Source organism: Clinocottus analis, unplaced genomic scaffold, assembly GCF_023055335.1.
Source record: "Clinocottus analis isolate CAN_PGR_092001 unplaced genomic scaffold, fCliAna1.0.p SCAF_2, whole genome shotgun sequence".
Taxonomy (NCBI): Eukaryota; Metazoa; Chordata; class Actinopteri; order Perciformes; family Cottidae; genus Clinocottus; species Clinocottus analis.
Window position 1 is genome coordinate 3,229,452 of NW_027175931.1, and position 15,301 is coordinate 3,244,752.

General features: G+C 45.6%; 1 protein-coding gene across 1 annotated transcript in view; it reads right to left on the bottom strand.

The window, feature by feature from the left end:
• Window positions 1–15,301, bottom strand: part of LOC137790576 (gap junction delta-2 protein) — a 28,665-nt gene that overhangs the window by 12,018 nt on the left and 1,346 nt on the right. The window lies entirely within an intron of this gene.

Here is a 15,301-nt window from a genome sequence, read left to right on the forward strand (position 1 = left end):
CTGACAGGAGAAGTAATAACGAGCAGCCTCCTCTCCGTGTGCACGCACACACACACACACACACACACACACACACACACACACACACACACACACACTGAAACTAAGATGCCGTTCACAGTTCAGTTCCTTTGATATTATTGAAGATCTTCCTTTATGTTTAATGTCAGCCTCTTCTAATGAAACCTTCAACGCTATTTACATGACAAGTGGAGAGGGTGAGCTGCATGGAAGTGGAAGTGTGTGTGTGTGTTTGTGTGTCTGTGTGTGTGTGCTGAGGTTTCAAGACTCGGCTCGGGAAATGTACACACTTGTTGTGAGGCTCTTTTTTAGTATCGTGTGTTGTTCTCCATCGAGATGTGACGACGGTCGAGGTGGAGAAGAGAAGCAGGCAAAGAAAATCCAGGAAATTGTGGACAAAGGAGGCAAAACTGTTGGGGAGGATGATGAGGAAGAGGAGGAGGCGGAGGACGAGGACATTATTGGTCCGGGGATCGATGAGGAGCGAAGGGTTTGTGGAGGAGATGAGAAGATAAGAGGGAGGAAGAGGAGGATGCAGGAAGAGCAGCCGTGGTTTGTTTTTTTACCCAGAAACACCCGACGCACACGCCCCCTTTTTCTTCTTCTTTCCCTTCCTCTCATCTCTCCCCCTCTTCCCTCCCTTCAATCTCCCCCTCTGCTGGTTACCACGGCAACAGGCGAGAGGCAGAAAAAAAAAAAAAAAAGCGAGAGGGAGCTGGAGTGAGCCGAGTAGAGCGCTAAGTCAAGTGCAGAACGCCGTGTTTCTGACCACTCAGAGCGCGACGCTGAGGCGCCTCGCTTGTTCACTTTCAGGGTTCGCGACGACGAGAAATGGCGGCGGCGAAGGCCAACGAGGCGACGCCGCAGCGTGGAAGACAACGCCGCGAGGAAGACGGCGACGTGAGGAAGACCACGACGCGAGGAGGACCAGGACATATCGAACCCCCGTTTTTAAAGAGAGAAAGACATCTGGAAAAACTGCTGTTGTTGAAAAGCCATTAACTGCTGTTGTCGAAACCATTATTTTGGCTCGAGACCTCATTTTTCTGTGTTTGAGTTGTCGTAAGAACCCCAAATTATGTACAATATTTGTGTTTATTGTATGTATTTGTTCAGCAAAGTCTTGGGAAAAATATCTATACATATCGAATATGTATATCTGAAAAAAAAATCACTTTTAAAAGATATTTTCAACTATTAACATCCAGCATGAGATGGGCCAGATTCCCCAAAAATCAATAAGACACCTTTTTGAAAAGATTAGAGCCTAAAGAATCAGATAATGCAACATAAATCCTAATAAAACAAAGTCTTGGCCTGTAAGGAAGGAGTGTCAGTCAAAAAACTGTGTCGTTCGGTTCAAAAATGGAAAAATTACGTATTTCATGGGGCATGCTGGGACTTAAAATGGGTGCGGGAGGCTTTTCGCGCACGGTTTCCAAAAGGTTAAATGGATGCCGAGTCTCAAAATTGATTTTCTGGCTGGGACAAAATTGCCAATAATTTGTGTTTTAAAATGTTTGTTTTTGAGATGAATCCAGTCGGACAGACAGCTGAAAGCTCTTAGCGTTGTGTTTGCTAACTGCCCCGGACAGTCCGGTGTTATGTTATGGCTGACCTGCTAATCCTGTCACAAAGCCTCACCTTTAGCCTCCGTCAATACCTGCTCCTTCACTGTTAAGCTCTCCCTTTTCTCCGCAAAGCCCCCCTCCTTCCCTCCGCCTCCATGCTGCCGCTGCTCCGTACATCTACTACTGATTCCTTCTATAGATTGAGCGCCACCTGTTCCCCCAGAGAGGTTCACCAGTCAGCCTCTGGCGTCTGTTTCACCACCTCTGATCTGCACGACAATCACTTAGCCGAATGAATCCGGCCGCGAGTGGAGAGGTCTGGAACCAGGCGTTTTCTCTGCAGAGATTAGCACATTCAACTGTCGGCACGGTGGGATTGTAGCGGCGATGTGAAACAATGTAAAACGTGGAAAATGCTAGTTTTGGGTAATCTAATGTAAGGCTAGTTCAGTTCAGGCATAAAATAAATATATCCAACTTTCAGAAAGTACTTACATCCACATCCCATTGCTGAACTTCAATTATCTGATCCATCACCACATAAAGACGAAACAGAGTAGAAAGGGTAAACTTGTACGCTGTCTACTTTTTGTAGCTCCTGACGGTCAAACTAGAATTTAATCATATCTTAATACCTGTAAACATTAAGCTAGTTAGCATGCTATGCTAGCAGGACAATATTATGAAATACAAAACATGAATGGTGAATTCATCTCTGTGAATGTCTTTAACACACCAACAGAAAACCGACACAAAAATACAAAATACTCGCTTTAGGCTTTTATTGTGAAAGGTGCACTGTAAAATCGATGTTGTTTTAATTTAAAATAATGAGTTAAAGGGCTGCCTTTAAATTCTAAGTTAAGTGAACTTATATAATTTGTTCTTTGAACTTGACTTAATGTCCCTTGTTGTGTAAATCTGTGTCCTAGTTCAGTGAACTTAGATTTGTGAATTGAATGAACTGCAACATGGTAATCCTCATGAATAGAGGTTAATACAAGTGCAAAAGCTCCGAAAAAAAAGTGTGCTTTAATGAAACAACAAAAAAAAAAAATTAAAAACACCCTCTGCTGGATATACAATGACAGACAAACGTCACAAGATTTAAAAAAAAAAAAAAAGATCGGCTTTTGAGAAATACACAAGTTACCGTTTTTCATGTGTTTGTTAAATAAGACCCATGTACCCATGTAGCTCGCATTTTCCCGCTGCTTCCATGTCGTTGTGCTAAGCTAACGCCCGCCCCCTCCTCCCGGCTCCAGGTTATATTCAAAGGCGCGATATGAGATTGATCTTCTCATCAAACTCCTGATAACAAATACAGCACATGTGTTTCTTCTCCACCAGCATGTGTACGTTTCAAGACGTTTTCTTCTTCTTTTTTTAATCTTCGTTCCGGCGCCGCCTCCTGACCGGGTCGCGCGGGTCCATCGCCCCGCTCGCCGTCACGTTTGGGATTTGCGGTGAATGTTTTGCTCGTCGGTGTCAGCCGTGAGTTTGAGGGGAAAATCCCTCCTGAGTCCCTCCATCTCTTAGTTTACCCCCAACCTTCATCCTGCCTCTCTCCTCATGTCCTCTTCCACCTCTCAGTGTGTCGCCGTCCTCTCTCTCTCTCTCTCTCTCTCTCTCTCTCTCTCTCTCTCTCTCTCTTTCTCTCTCTCTCTCTCTTCCAGATGCCAGGTGGTAACCCAAATACGACCAGGAGCTGTGACAAATCTCATCCTGTCACATCAAATACGGACGGACACATATGCCTCTCTTTCTCTCTCTCTCTCTCTCTCTCTCTCTCTCTCTCTCTCTCTCTCTCTCTCTCTCTCTCTCTCTCTCCCACACACTCACTCTCTCTCCATCTCTCAGTCTGTGTTCCTTTGCCACGGTTTATCAATAGCTCGTAGTTCACGGCGGGTCGTCTGGCACCGAGCTGTATCCGACCTCACACAGGACACACACACACACACACAGACACACACACACACACACACACACACACACACGTTGCAGTGCTTCGGGCCAGTGACAGAAGGAGAGAGGGGGCTGCTCTCCCCTGTTGACAGACCGTCATCCCGCGTGGCCACCGAACAAACATTTACAGGCGCCGACACACACACACACACACACACACACACGCACACACACACACACACACACACACACACACACACACACACGCGCACACACACACACACACACACACACACCGTCGCACCCAAACGCTCGGACCAATAAAATCAAAAATATACACAGATTTACCAGGAATGCAGGCAACGAGAGAAGGAAACTACTGAGGACACCTCTCCATGCACATGTGCACACACACACACACACACATTTTAATCAGACACACACACACACACACTCTCTTCCAGCTGTTGCAGGGCGTCACAAAGCCGATTGTGTCTGACATTGCCGGGTGTTAGTTCCATCCTCTCTGGAGAAGATGAAGATGAATTCGCATCACATACCGACCGGCGGCGGCGGTTTTATCGCCGTTTAGCCGGCGCGCCTTTGAACTTTGAGCAGGTGGCGTCCTCCGAGTGCAGGGACAGGATGTCCCTCCTCATCTGAAGGAATATTCAAGCAGCACTTTAAACCTAATAATCCTGGCAGGATATATTTGGCGTGTGTGCCGTATATATGTACACACACACGCCAAATACATCCTGCACATTTACTTTACTTTGCACGCTAATACTTTTACTCCTGGACGCCACACGGAGGGGAATGTATGGGATTTTACGGCACTGTGATTCATTTGATAGCTTTGCGCTACTTTTTCACTTGAAAAAACAGGCCGCATTCGTATGTATACCTACAAAAAATGATGTTCTTGGAACTTTATTTTGAAAAGACGTTTTCATCTGAACCATTCTATAAGTCTATGTTGTGAAAATAGGTCCTTCAGTGCCTTTACTTGAGGATATGCATTTCATGCTCCTCAAACGTACGCCCAGATGTCCGCTTGTTCGGTTTCTGACGGTTACACCGTTTAAAAAAAACCCTCGCGACCTCTGAGATTAACCTCGCGACCCTCTGGAAGGGGCCTGAACCAGAGGTTGGACAACACTGACCTGAACATCAGCAAGAGCTCAGTGAAACAGGGAAACGCCACACGTGCATGGATGCAACAGTAATAATGTCATATTTAATAACATGTCCTTCACGAGTACTTCTACTTGTGATACTGTAACTAAGCTAACAGCTGGTATCTCAGTACTTTTACTCATAAAGTATGTACTTTTATTATTATGAATCTATTCATTTCCTCATACATTAAATGTTTCCGTGCATACTGAACATATGTACACAGATAAACAGGCATGTATTAATCTTCTCTGTGCAGTACACTGTTCATGTACTGTGTGTACTTCTGCTGCGGTGGTGAGTTGGTTGGCGACAGAATATTCTTCTATTATTGTAACGTCTCTGCGTGTAATCCTGGATCTGTAAGCTCCTAAAATGGAAATCTAATAATAGCATATTCTAATACTGTACACTTATATATCCATCTCTTTGTGCCTCCCTCCATTCCTCTCTCTCTCTCTCTCTCTCTCTCTCTCTCTCTCTCACACACACACACACACACACACACACACACACACACAAAGGTATTTAAGTAGCGTGGTGATGGATGTGACCTGACGGCTCTGGAGATAAATTGATGAAGATCATGGAGGCAGACAATAATTCAAAAATGAACACAGTGTCTCTCTCACACACACACACATACACACAAAAACACAGACACACACGCACACACACACACATAGTTGTGTATTTTTGTGTCGTAATACCATTGTACTCTGGCTCGTGACTATAAAAGGACATTTTGTGGTTTGTAGTTTGAGACCAACACGGTCTGATCCCGGGAGAGGTTGTGTGTGTGTGTGTGTGTGTGTGTGTGTGTGTGTGTGTGTGTGTGTGTGTGTGTGTGTGTGTGTGCGTAAATACGCAAAGGTCTCCATGGCGATACTAACGGTGGCAGTTACCTTGGCAACAGACGAGGCGATAAAAAAGTGAGGAGTTCAATTGGAGCTTTAAAAATAGACTTTGCTAAAAATAAAAAATAAAAGAATTAAAAAAAAAATATATATATATATATAGCGATCGTTCAGAACGGATCAAAAATAAGTGACAGGAGTGGTCACCATGGCAACAGCACCCGTTGTTTTTTTTTTGGGTGGTCGGTTGTGATGGAGGGCTGAGGAGGAGGAGGAGGAGGGGGGGAAGCGAATGCGTGGGCGAGAAAGGAGGGAGGGAGCAAGAGATGGAGGGAGGGAGGGAGGGAGGAAGGGTGGGGGTCAACGGATGGGAATACTGAACGAGAGAAGGAGCGGGAGAGAAATGATGGGCGTAATCCGGATTAAAGCGGTGGGTTTTGGACAATCCCGAGCTCGGGCCGCCACGTGTCTGCCAACCCCCCTCCCCCCAACCCTTCTCCTCTCCCCTCCACCCCTCCCCTCCTCCCTCCCTCCACCCTCGTGCCAAACTCCAACCCAAATCAGCAGCTCTGGCTCAGCCTCCGTGACTCTCAGCACACGACAGGGACCATCCCAAAGAGAAAAGGAAAAGAAAGAATGCTCTTAAATTTATCATTATGTGTTTTAAATCTGCAAAAATACACACATTGCATTTTCTGCATGGAGCATCCAGGTGGAATGTCACTCGAGTACGACTCAAGTGTTTCCAGATTGAGATTATGAATACAAAAATATCAATAAACTGATAAACGATGGTGTTTTATTGTGGATTAAAGTTGCGTTGCACCATTAGTGATTCACATAATATTGCATGAGTAATTATAATCCAGTGACATAATGAATATTATTCTGAGAACGGGCCGTTCTGCAGAATCAATACTTTTACTTTTCAGTATGTTTTGGTTCTAATACGGATTTGAACTTGTTGCTGTATTATTATTTTTTCACACTGGTTGTAGTAAAAGAGTATTTCTTCCAGCACTGACAGTGGATACTCGTATGATAATGAAATGTACATATGGAAGTATTCATTTCTAGCTTTTCCATTTGCGACTTTTTAAAAATATCAGTAAACATCTCGTGTTTTATTAATTTCTTCTCCAGGGACAGGATAGGATTGGTATTAGTTTCTTTAGGTGGGTGATTGGATCTGTGAGGTGCATCGACGTGTGGATTTAATGTGATTAAATACATGTCTGATGAAACGGGGTTTAGTCCTGGCCGATCCGTGGAAAATCTAACGCATCATTTTATTCAGATGGGAAATAACGACACAGACGATGTGACACATCTTAATTCTTAACACGTGAAACTTCAGGGCTTTCAACCAGGAGGAGACGGTTAGCTTAGCTTAGCACAAAGACTGGAAAAAAAGAGGGAATCTCTATGAACAGACACCTGCAGATGAATGCAGGAGTAGAAGAAGGTGTTGGCATCGGGGCGTTCTGGTTTCCGGTCGTAGTCCGAGGAGGATCGACCAATCACGTTTGAGCAAGATTTGGGTTGCGTACAGGTAAACACGCGGATTAAAGCGAAATGTCAGCTCACGCGACACATAGTTCACTGATGAAAGCACTATTTGGGATTACAAAGAAGGCCAAATTAGCTGGCTCAACAGGAGGTTAAAACCCAAATAATCCTTTTCAGGGCTTGAACAAAGTTAATAAAGTAGCTTTTTTATTAGCTATCGACAAACTGTCAAGCTTCTTGTGAAGCAATCTTCGTTGGAAAAAGGTCACTTCCCAGCACCTCTCCCGTTCACTCATTAAAATGAGGACACTGACGTACAGTAGAGCTTCAGTATTTCTACCTGAGGCTCCTTCATCTGTCCGGCATGACAGGGACCCGGCGTCACGTGACACTTGGTGGTGTCTGATGGGCGGTGCAGCTTCCCCCCAGTAAGTACCAGTGCAGGTCGGGCTGCTGCCGTCTCTCTGCTGGTTGTTAGCTCCGCCTCCGTCCACCGAGACACTCGCTGCTCATTGGCTCAGAGGAACGTGTGAAGGCAGCAGACTGCCGAGAGCCAAACGCACTCAGCAGCTTGAATTCACTGCTTAATTAGACGATCTGTGAATGGGGTCGTGTGTGTGTGTGTGTGTGTGTGTGTGTGTGTGTGTGTGTGTGTGTGTGTGTGTGTGTGTGTGTGTGTGTGTGCGCGCGCGTGTGTGTGTGCGTGTGTGTGGTGAGGTGCGAATGCATTGTCACACTCTATCTGGTTGCTCATATGCAGAGACGAGTGCTGTCACAGCTTTGGCAGAATGTGTGTGTGTGTGTGTGTGTGTATGTGTGTGTGCGTGTGCGTGTGTGTGTGTGTGTGTTTTCCGGTGCACGGGGTACACACTGTTTATGTTTCTGCCCCTGAGTAATGACTAAATATATTAACCACGCTGCAAGTTTGCTTACGCAAATGTTTGGAAGACCATCTGGTTAAGGTTGTGTATGTGTGTGTGTGTGTGTGTGTATGTGTGTGTGTGTGTGTGTCTGTGTGTGTGTGTGAGGGGGGCAATGAATCAGATGTCTCCTTTTAGCATGTTGGTCCTGGCAGAGGCGGCGTGTGCTGCAGCAAGGTGTGACTGTGCAATCACGATTTTCTGTTACTCACGTTGAGTCAATCACACTGTGCACAAGCTGATGCACACTCACACACACACACACACACACTCACACTCACACACACACACACACTCACACACACACACAAAAAGAGAAGAATCTCAGCGTGTTCATTAGAGACCACAGAGAGTCACAAAGTGTGAAGATGCCACCGGTGATGATGGGAGTTGAGGCGGGCGGTGATGAGGAGGATAAATCATCGCTTCTTTGTCATCTTCAAACAAACAAAGAGATGGAAGGAGGAGGCAAAAGAGGAGAGAGAGAGAGAGAGAGAGAGAGAGAGAGAGAGAGAGAGAGAGAGAGAGAGAGAGAGAGAGAGACGGCGATTGTATCACGTCAGCAGACAAACACACAAAACTCAAACGCTGTCACTAACACTGAAATGCTGTTAGTCACAAGTGATTAAAGCAAGTTTTTTTTATTATAAATAAGACAATGATCTCACAACCACGAGCTCACACAAATATAGACCCAACTTCAAACGCGGCTTTGCACCAAACACAGATCAAAGTTGTCCGTTTGTCTTTTATCCCTCATGTTTGATGTAGTTGTGAGAGAGTCCGCAGCCTCCGCAGCTTTACATTTCTTTATCATGAAATCCACAGTTTCTGCTCCACGATGTAAAGATGAGTCGAGGTTAGTATCGTGTTTACTTATTCATGTCCTCCTGTTGCCTGAAGCTGGGTTCGGTTCCTGTCTGTCGTTGTCTGAGAAGCTGAGCTACAAGTCAAGAGTCTAACATGAGAACCAAAGTCGGGTTCTTTGCCGTCGTGTTGCCGTTGATCAAAGAAGATTCATCCGAAGAGAAACTGTGTTCCCATGAAGAATTCACGGTTACACGACTTGGTGTTAAATCACCTGCCTTATTAGGCCCTGACCTTCCAATAAAGCCGGCCTGCAACACTCTCCACACGTCAAACGAGGTATGAAAGTCTTCTCGCCGAGATCGTCTCCAGTGCAGACGTGCTTTTCATGTCGGCGCGTGTTCAAGTATTGATTATCTGACGGCGCTCTGGAGGTCTCGGCGGGAGGTTTTCACCGCCTGGATGTCAGAAGTGATCACAGGACCTCGAATGCACCGTCAGGGACCGAGTCTTCAAGCTTTCAACTCGACTTCCACTTGACTGAAGTGGACGGGAGCCGAGTGGAGGCGATCTCAAACCCTCTGCACAAAGACTGGAACTCTTTACAAAACACGCTCGACTGAACATCCCTCACTTCTCAACACGTTCGAACAAAAGCTGCAACGAGTCACAGTCGACTTGTTGACCAGCTCTCACTTCTCTCTCTCTTCCATCCAGTAATACGCCTTTTTTTGTACATAGTGTTTTTTAATGTACTGCGTTGTTGTTTTTAGACTTATATATATATACTGTAGCACAGTATATATATATATATATATATATATATATATATATATATATATATTAATATTAATATTAATATTAATATATATTAATTTAATTTATTAATTTAATATATTTAATTTAATATATTTAATATATTTATTAATTTAATATGTATTAATTAATTTAATATAAAGGCAGTAGCACAGTATATATATATATATATATATATATATATATATATATATATATATATATATATATATATATATATACTGTGCTACTGCCTTTATATTAAATTAATTAATATATATTAAATTAATTAAATTAATGTGTATATATATATATATATATATATATATATATATATATATATATATATATATATATATATATATATATATATATATATATATATATATATATATATATATATATATATATACTGTGACGCTGCCTCTTGGCCAGGTCATCCTTGCAAATGAGAATTGGTTCTTTTGATTTTACCTGGTTAAATAAAGGTTAAAAAAAACACAAAAAACTGAAATAATCGATTCCCGCTTTTCCCACTATCTCTTCAAGGGTCACTTTCAATTCTATATTGATGACATGAGCACACACTAAAGAACTAAATGACTCAAGGACTAAAGGACTGGCTCAGATGTTGTTGTTTATTTTGTTTTTCATGGTTGCTCTGGCGTGTTTGTGCGCGTGAGGTAACGTCCGGGTTAAACTTCCCCTCCAGGTCCGATGCTGACCTGCTCTGTCCTCCAGCGAGGTGATAACACTAAACCTGTAAGCCTCGCTGAGTCACCAGAGACGCTTTCTCCCCGAGGCCCTTCAAGGTGAAACCTGTCTGAACTCGGACCCCTCCGCCTGTGCCCTAATCTCTCTATCTTTATCCATTCATCCCTCTCTCTCTCTTCTCTATCGTCATCCGTATTATTGTCTTTCTGCTCCGTTAACGCGGGATGAGGATGCAGGCTTATCTCCACCGAGTGGCTGATGACCACACACACATAAACATCCAATAAGAGTGGATGACACCACGTCACCCGGTGACCTTCGCGGATGAGGATCAAGAAAGAAGGGAATACGCCAGCTGAAGGAAACAGGGAGGCGATTGGAGAGGGAAGGAGCGTATGTATATGAGGTGTAAGCAGAAAGAAATGAGAACAGAAGCTGCATAATTACATGCGCTTGCGCTCTCCCCCCCCCCCCCCCTCCCCCCAGCTACAACTCTGCATCCCCGGCGGTCCCTATGGAGGCCGCTTGTAGTACTCCAGTCATGAAAAGGCTGCCGGGCTCATATCCAGTGTGTCTATGTATCTCTCCAGCAGCACAGCTGGGAGTAGATCAATCCCACCATCACCATCAGTGCTGACATGAACTCCAACCATCTCGTCTTTGACGCTGCGATCGTGGCACCAAATAAAAAAATCAGCTTTTATCAGCTTGAGGGACGCTGTGCATTTTGTACAAATATACAATTCTGAGACGCAGCAGCAGTGCCGTGCATCTTCCTCGCCATTCGCGGCCTCCCCGTGGAATACGAGAGGTCATTTTAATCACTCGGTTTCTCGCAGCCGCCGGCCTCCCGGTGGGTCGTTGCATGTGTGAAAGCAGAGACACGGAGGGGACGAATGGATGTCAGAGGTCTCGCTCGGCCTCCTGTAGGCGTCTTTTTTTCCGACACCCTCTCTGGGGATTCTGCTGCGATATCACGCACGGCCCCCTTTCTCGCTTTCCTCTCCACAGTAACATATAGCACGCCAGATAAGCCTCACTTTGCACAAACAAAATCATCCATCACCTCCGTGGGCGTCTGCGAGCGTTCGGCGAGGGGGGCGAGGGTAGGAGGGGGGGGGGGGGCAGCGCCGAGAGAGAAAAAAAAGGCACGATGATCCAAAGGTCATGCGGCGACGGAGCTGTAACCCGTCGACAAACACACAGACACACACTGCTTAAGGAATATGGATATAGGCTGCGTGTGCTGGGCTGAAAGAGTGCGTGTGGCACAAGCACACACACACACACACACACACACACACACACAGGCGTGAGACGAGCTGATGGGTAACGAGTGGCAACGCTCATTTGACCCGAGCTGAGGAGTCCCGCTGAGCGAGTCAAGAGGAGCAGAGCTTATCACAAACACACCTACACACACTCCTGTCAAGTGCACATGTGAAGTGCACATGTGAAGTGCACATGTGAAGTGCACGGGCAAAAGGCATGCTGAGATACAAGAACACCGTGGTGAACCACAGCTGCAAGGACTGTATATATATATATATATATATATATATATATATATATATATATATATATATATATATATATATAAAAAGCTCCTGCAGTGCTTCAAAGCATTTCTGGCGCTTTTTCGTGCATACAACTCAGTGGTGGGAAGCAAAGCGTGCATTCTCTCTCCTGACCACCAGGGGGCGACTCCTCTGGTTGTATAGAAGTCTCTTAGGATTTAATGAGTCCCTTTCAGAAGAAAAAATGCTTTAAGGACCAGCAGGACCTATTACTGCTATAGTATTGTGTCAATGGGAACGGTCTGAAAGGGTTTTAGTGATAGTTTTTCCCCAAATGTAAGTTCTGGAAAAAGGGGGGTCAACTGCTTTTTGGATATTAAGATATTTTAAGAGCCACTTGGAGAGCGAGAGAGCGAGAGAGATCCAGTTCATAGTTCTCACTCAGCTGTACGTTAAAGGAGCTGTGAATCCTCCTTTAACTTGTATCATCCTCTTATAGAAAAGGCATCGCCAGAATCAATACTTGGACTGCTAATTACGTCCATGGACATTCCAGCGGCTGCAAACCCCGCCTAAAGACTCTCTCATCAGGTGCTCTGTCTCTCTTCTGTCAGGCTCCACTTCCCCAGATCCATTACTGGAGATCCAGGTGTCGATAGGAGGAGGACGCACCTGCAGGTTCAGCCGTCACACTCTGGCCAACGGCCGCTCCCACTCGAGGGGGCCCGGAGGTGTGTTGACAGTAGTCAGGTGGAGCAGAACAGTCCATCAGATCGGACCGACTCCATGTGCTCGCACCGCACCGGCCGTAATGGCAGGAATTAATCACAGGCAGCAGGTGAGTACACACACACTCGCAGACGGGACAGAAACCCCCCCAACAAGGTACACAGACCTTCACGGTTCACACACAGTCTGGTTATTTATGCACACGCACACACACTCTGACGGTAGAAGGGGATCTCTGTTTGTGATCTTATACACGAGCAACAAGTGATATATTCCCCTAATGTGTGTGTGTGTGTGTGTGTGTGTGTGCGTGTGTGTGTGTGTGTGTGTGCGTGTGACTCATGTTCATGACGAATGCACTCGGGCCCCGCAGGGCGCACGACGCCCCGGGGACAGAGACCCGTCTGCTTCCTCCTCACCTGCGCCGACCAATGGGATCGCATGCAGCAAGAGACCAATAGGTTCGAGGATTGAGGGAGTATTAACGTGAGTTTATGGCAACAACAAAAATATTCATGTCAGCAGCGGTGATGTCCCAGATTTAAAGTTTAAAGCTGTAAAAAAGCCAGTTACAGTAAAAAAAAGAAAGAAAGAAAGAAAGAAAAGGGCACTTTAAGGTTACGGGCTGTCACGACACCACAGATACAGAGTGTTCAACTACAAATACAAAGCCATCAGGAGAGCTTCCTTTAACGACATTTAGATAATTAGCATGAAGAACATCCTCTTTGTTGGACCTGGCATCCTGTCATCGACACGACTGTTGTCCACGCAGCGATTAGCGAGGTTTGTACTTGGAGCTCCTGTTGTTAGCAAAGCAAACAAAACCACGCACTCAGAGGAAGGTGAGGAACGAGATATGAAACATCACCGCACGGCCTGGACGTAACACACTAGATAATATAGTATATTTATAGTTTAAATCTCTCAAAGCAGCTTCACAAGTTGGTTTGTCTGCGTCAAGTTTTGGCGGGACTTTCAACTGGATGACGTTGCGACGTCTTCGGGCGGGAAACGTGTCAAATGTACACTTTGGAAACCACAAACGCACTCTTTTTCAAAGTCTGTACGACTTCCATCGAGGAACGGACCGCCGGCCCCGGACGGTTAGTCGATGTGTCGGGTTACAGCCGTGGAAAACCGAGATTTGAATGAAGGCAATCTCCGAGATGAGGATTGATCTCGTGGCCCAACACTGATGAAAAGTGTTGCAATATTTGAATATATTATGAATGCCGGGGTGCACAGTTTTCCTCCATTGTTTATACTCCCAATTACTGGAACAATGCACACAATTCTGACACTCGCGTGTGCAACAAAAGGAATCCAGACCTTCGAAGTCAAAAGGCACACGTCCATTGTTCTCGCTGGAATAGAAATTATAAACCAACGAGGACTGAATTCATAAGGATTGACACGTTAACTACCGACTATAATAACTAGAAATGTGTTAGCGCTATTGTGCGTCAACCGCTGCAACCCACAACCTCAGTTCACTGATTCACTGACACAGTGACGTAAAACAAAAGTATAAGAGAGCGCACAGGGATGCTCCCTCTCCTCGAAAAGACATGATCTGAGTTGTTTTCTTTCTTTTTTTTGCCCGCTGGCGTCCTGATGCCCACGCGGGTCGTGACACGCAGCACCATCTCGTGACCAGACATTCCTCTTGGCTTCCTCCCAACGCCCTGCAGAGACCGAGGCCATGTGTCTGTGACTAACCCCCCCTATCCTCTCGTCATCATGCTTCCAGTCTCTCACATCTTGCACTGTGTGCGCCTCTACTTTGCAAACTCTCTCTCTCTCTCTCTTTTCCTCGATTTCCTTCGGGGATTTCATTTCTCAACCTCCTCTTTTCTGTCTCTTTTTTTTTCGCGCTCTCTCCCGGGACCCTGCAGCCCGAGGATGACGACTCCGGCCGATGAGCGACACCACTGCTCCTCTATGTAGTCACTGCTAGTGTCTCGTGGATAAAGGGGCGGGATGCTGAGCCAACCGTTCAGCATTTAACACCAAAAGCTCACGACTCCAATTAAACCGTTAGACCAGCGAAAGAACAAGAACTTCCCAAATCATCACTTCAGTTTGTGCAACATCAACACTCATGGAGTCAGCGCAACGAGACGACTCATCCTCTGCCATGTCTCTCTCCACGTCGCTTACTTGGTGAACTGCGCTGACATTTATTCACTCAATAATTCAAGAGTATACCACTGGCCCAGGCTGAGTCAGTCGGCTTCAGGGGTGGCGGGAGTGTGTGTGTGTGTGTGTGTGGGGGGGGGTTTAAACTGCTAATTCAGACGCTCTCCAATGAACTCACGCTGAACCTAAAGGTTTTTCCCCAACGTGTCCCAGGAAAACCCTTAAAACCCACGCGTGTGCGTCCTCCAGGTCAGAATCAGCTTTAATGGCCATGAACATTTGCACATGCATGGACAAAAGATACATATAAAAGACAAAAAATAGTAAACAGCGGCCTAGAAAGTGCAGATAGTGCAAGTGGAGATTAATACGAGTGCCCGTGCACGGAGCTGATGGGGCCCAAAAAAAGGCGGGAAGATGCAAACATGATGTAAACATCCTAACAGCCGTGACCCTGCAGACGTGGCTTCTCCTTTTTTTTTTTTAGGAATGACTTCATACTTGAAGATGAGAGAGAATAGAGGAGGGGGGGTGCACGCTTGTGTAACAGCAACTGAGTTTGGACTTGATGGAGAGAGAGAGAGAGAGAGAGAGAGAGAGAGAGAGAGAGAGAGAGAGAGAGAGAGAGAGAGAGA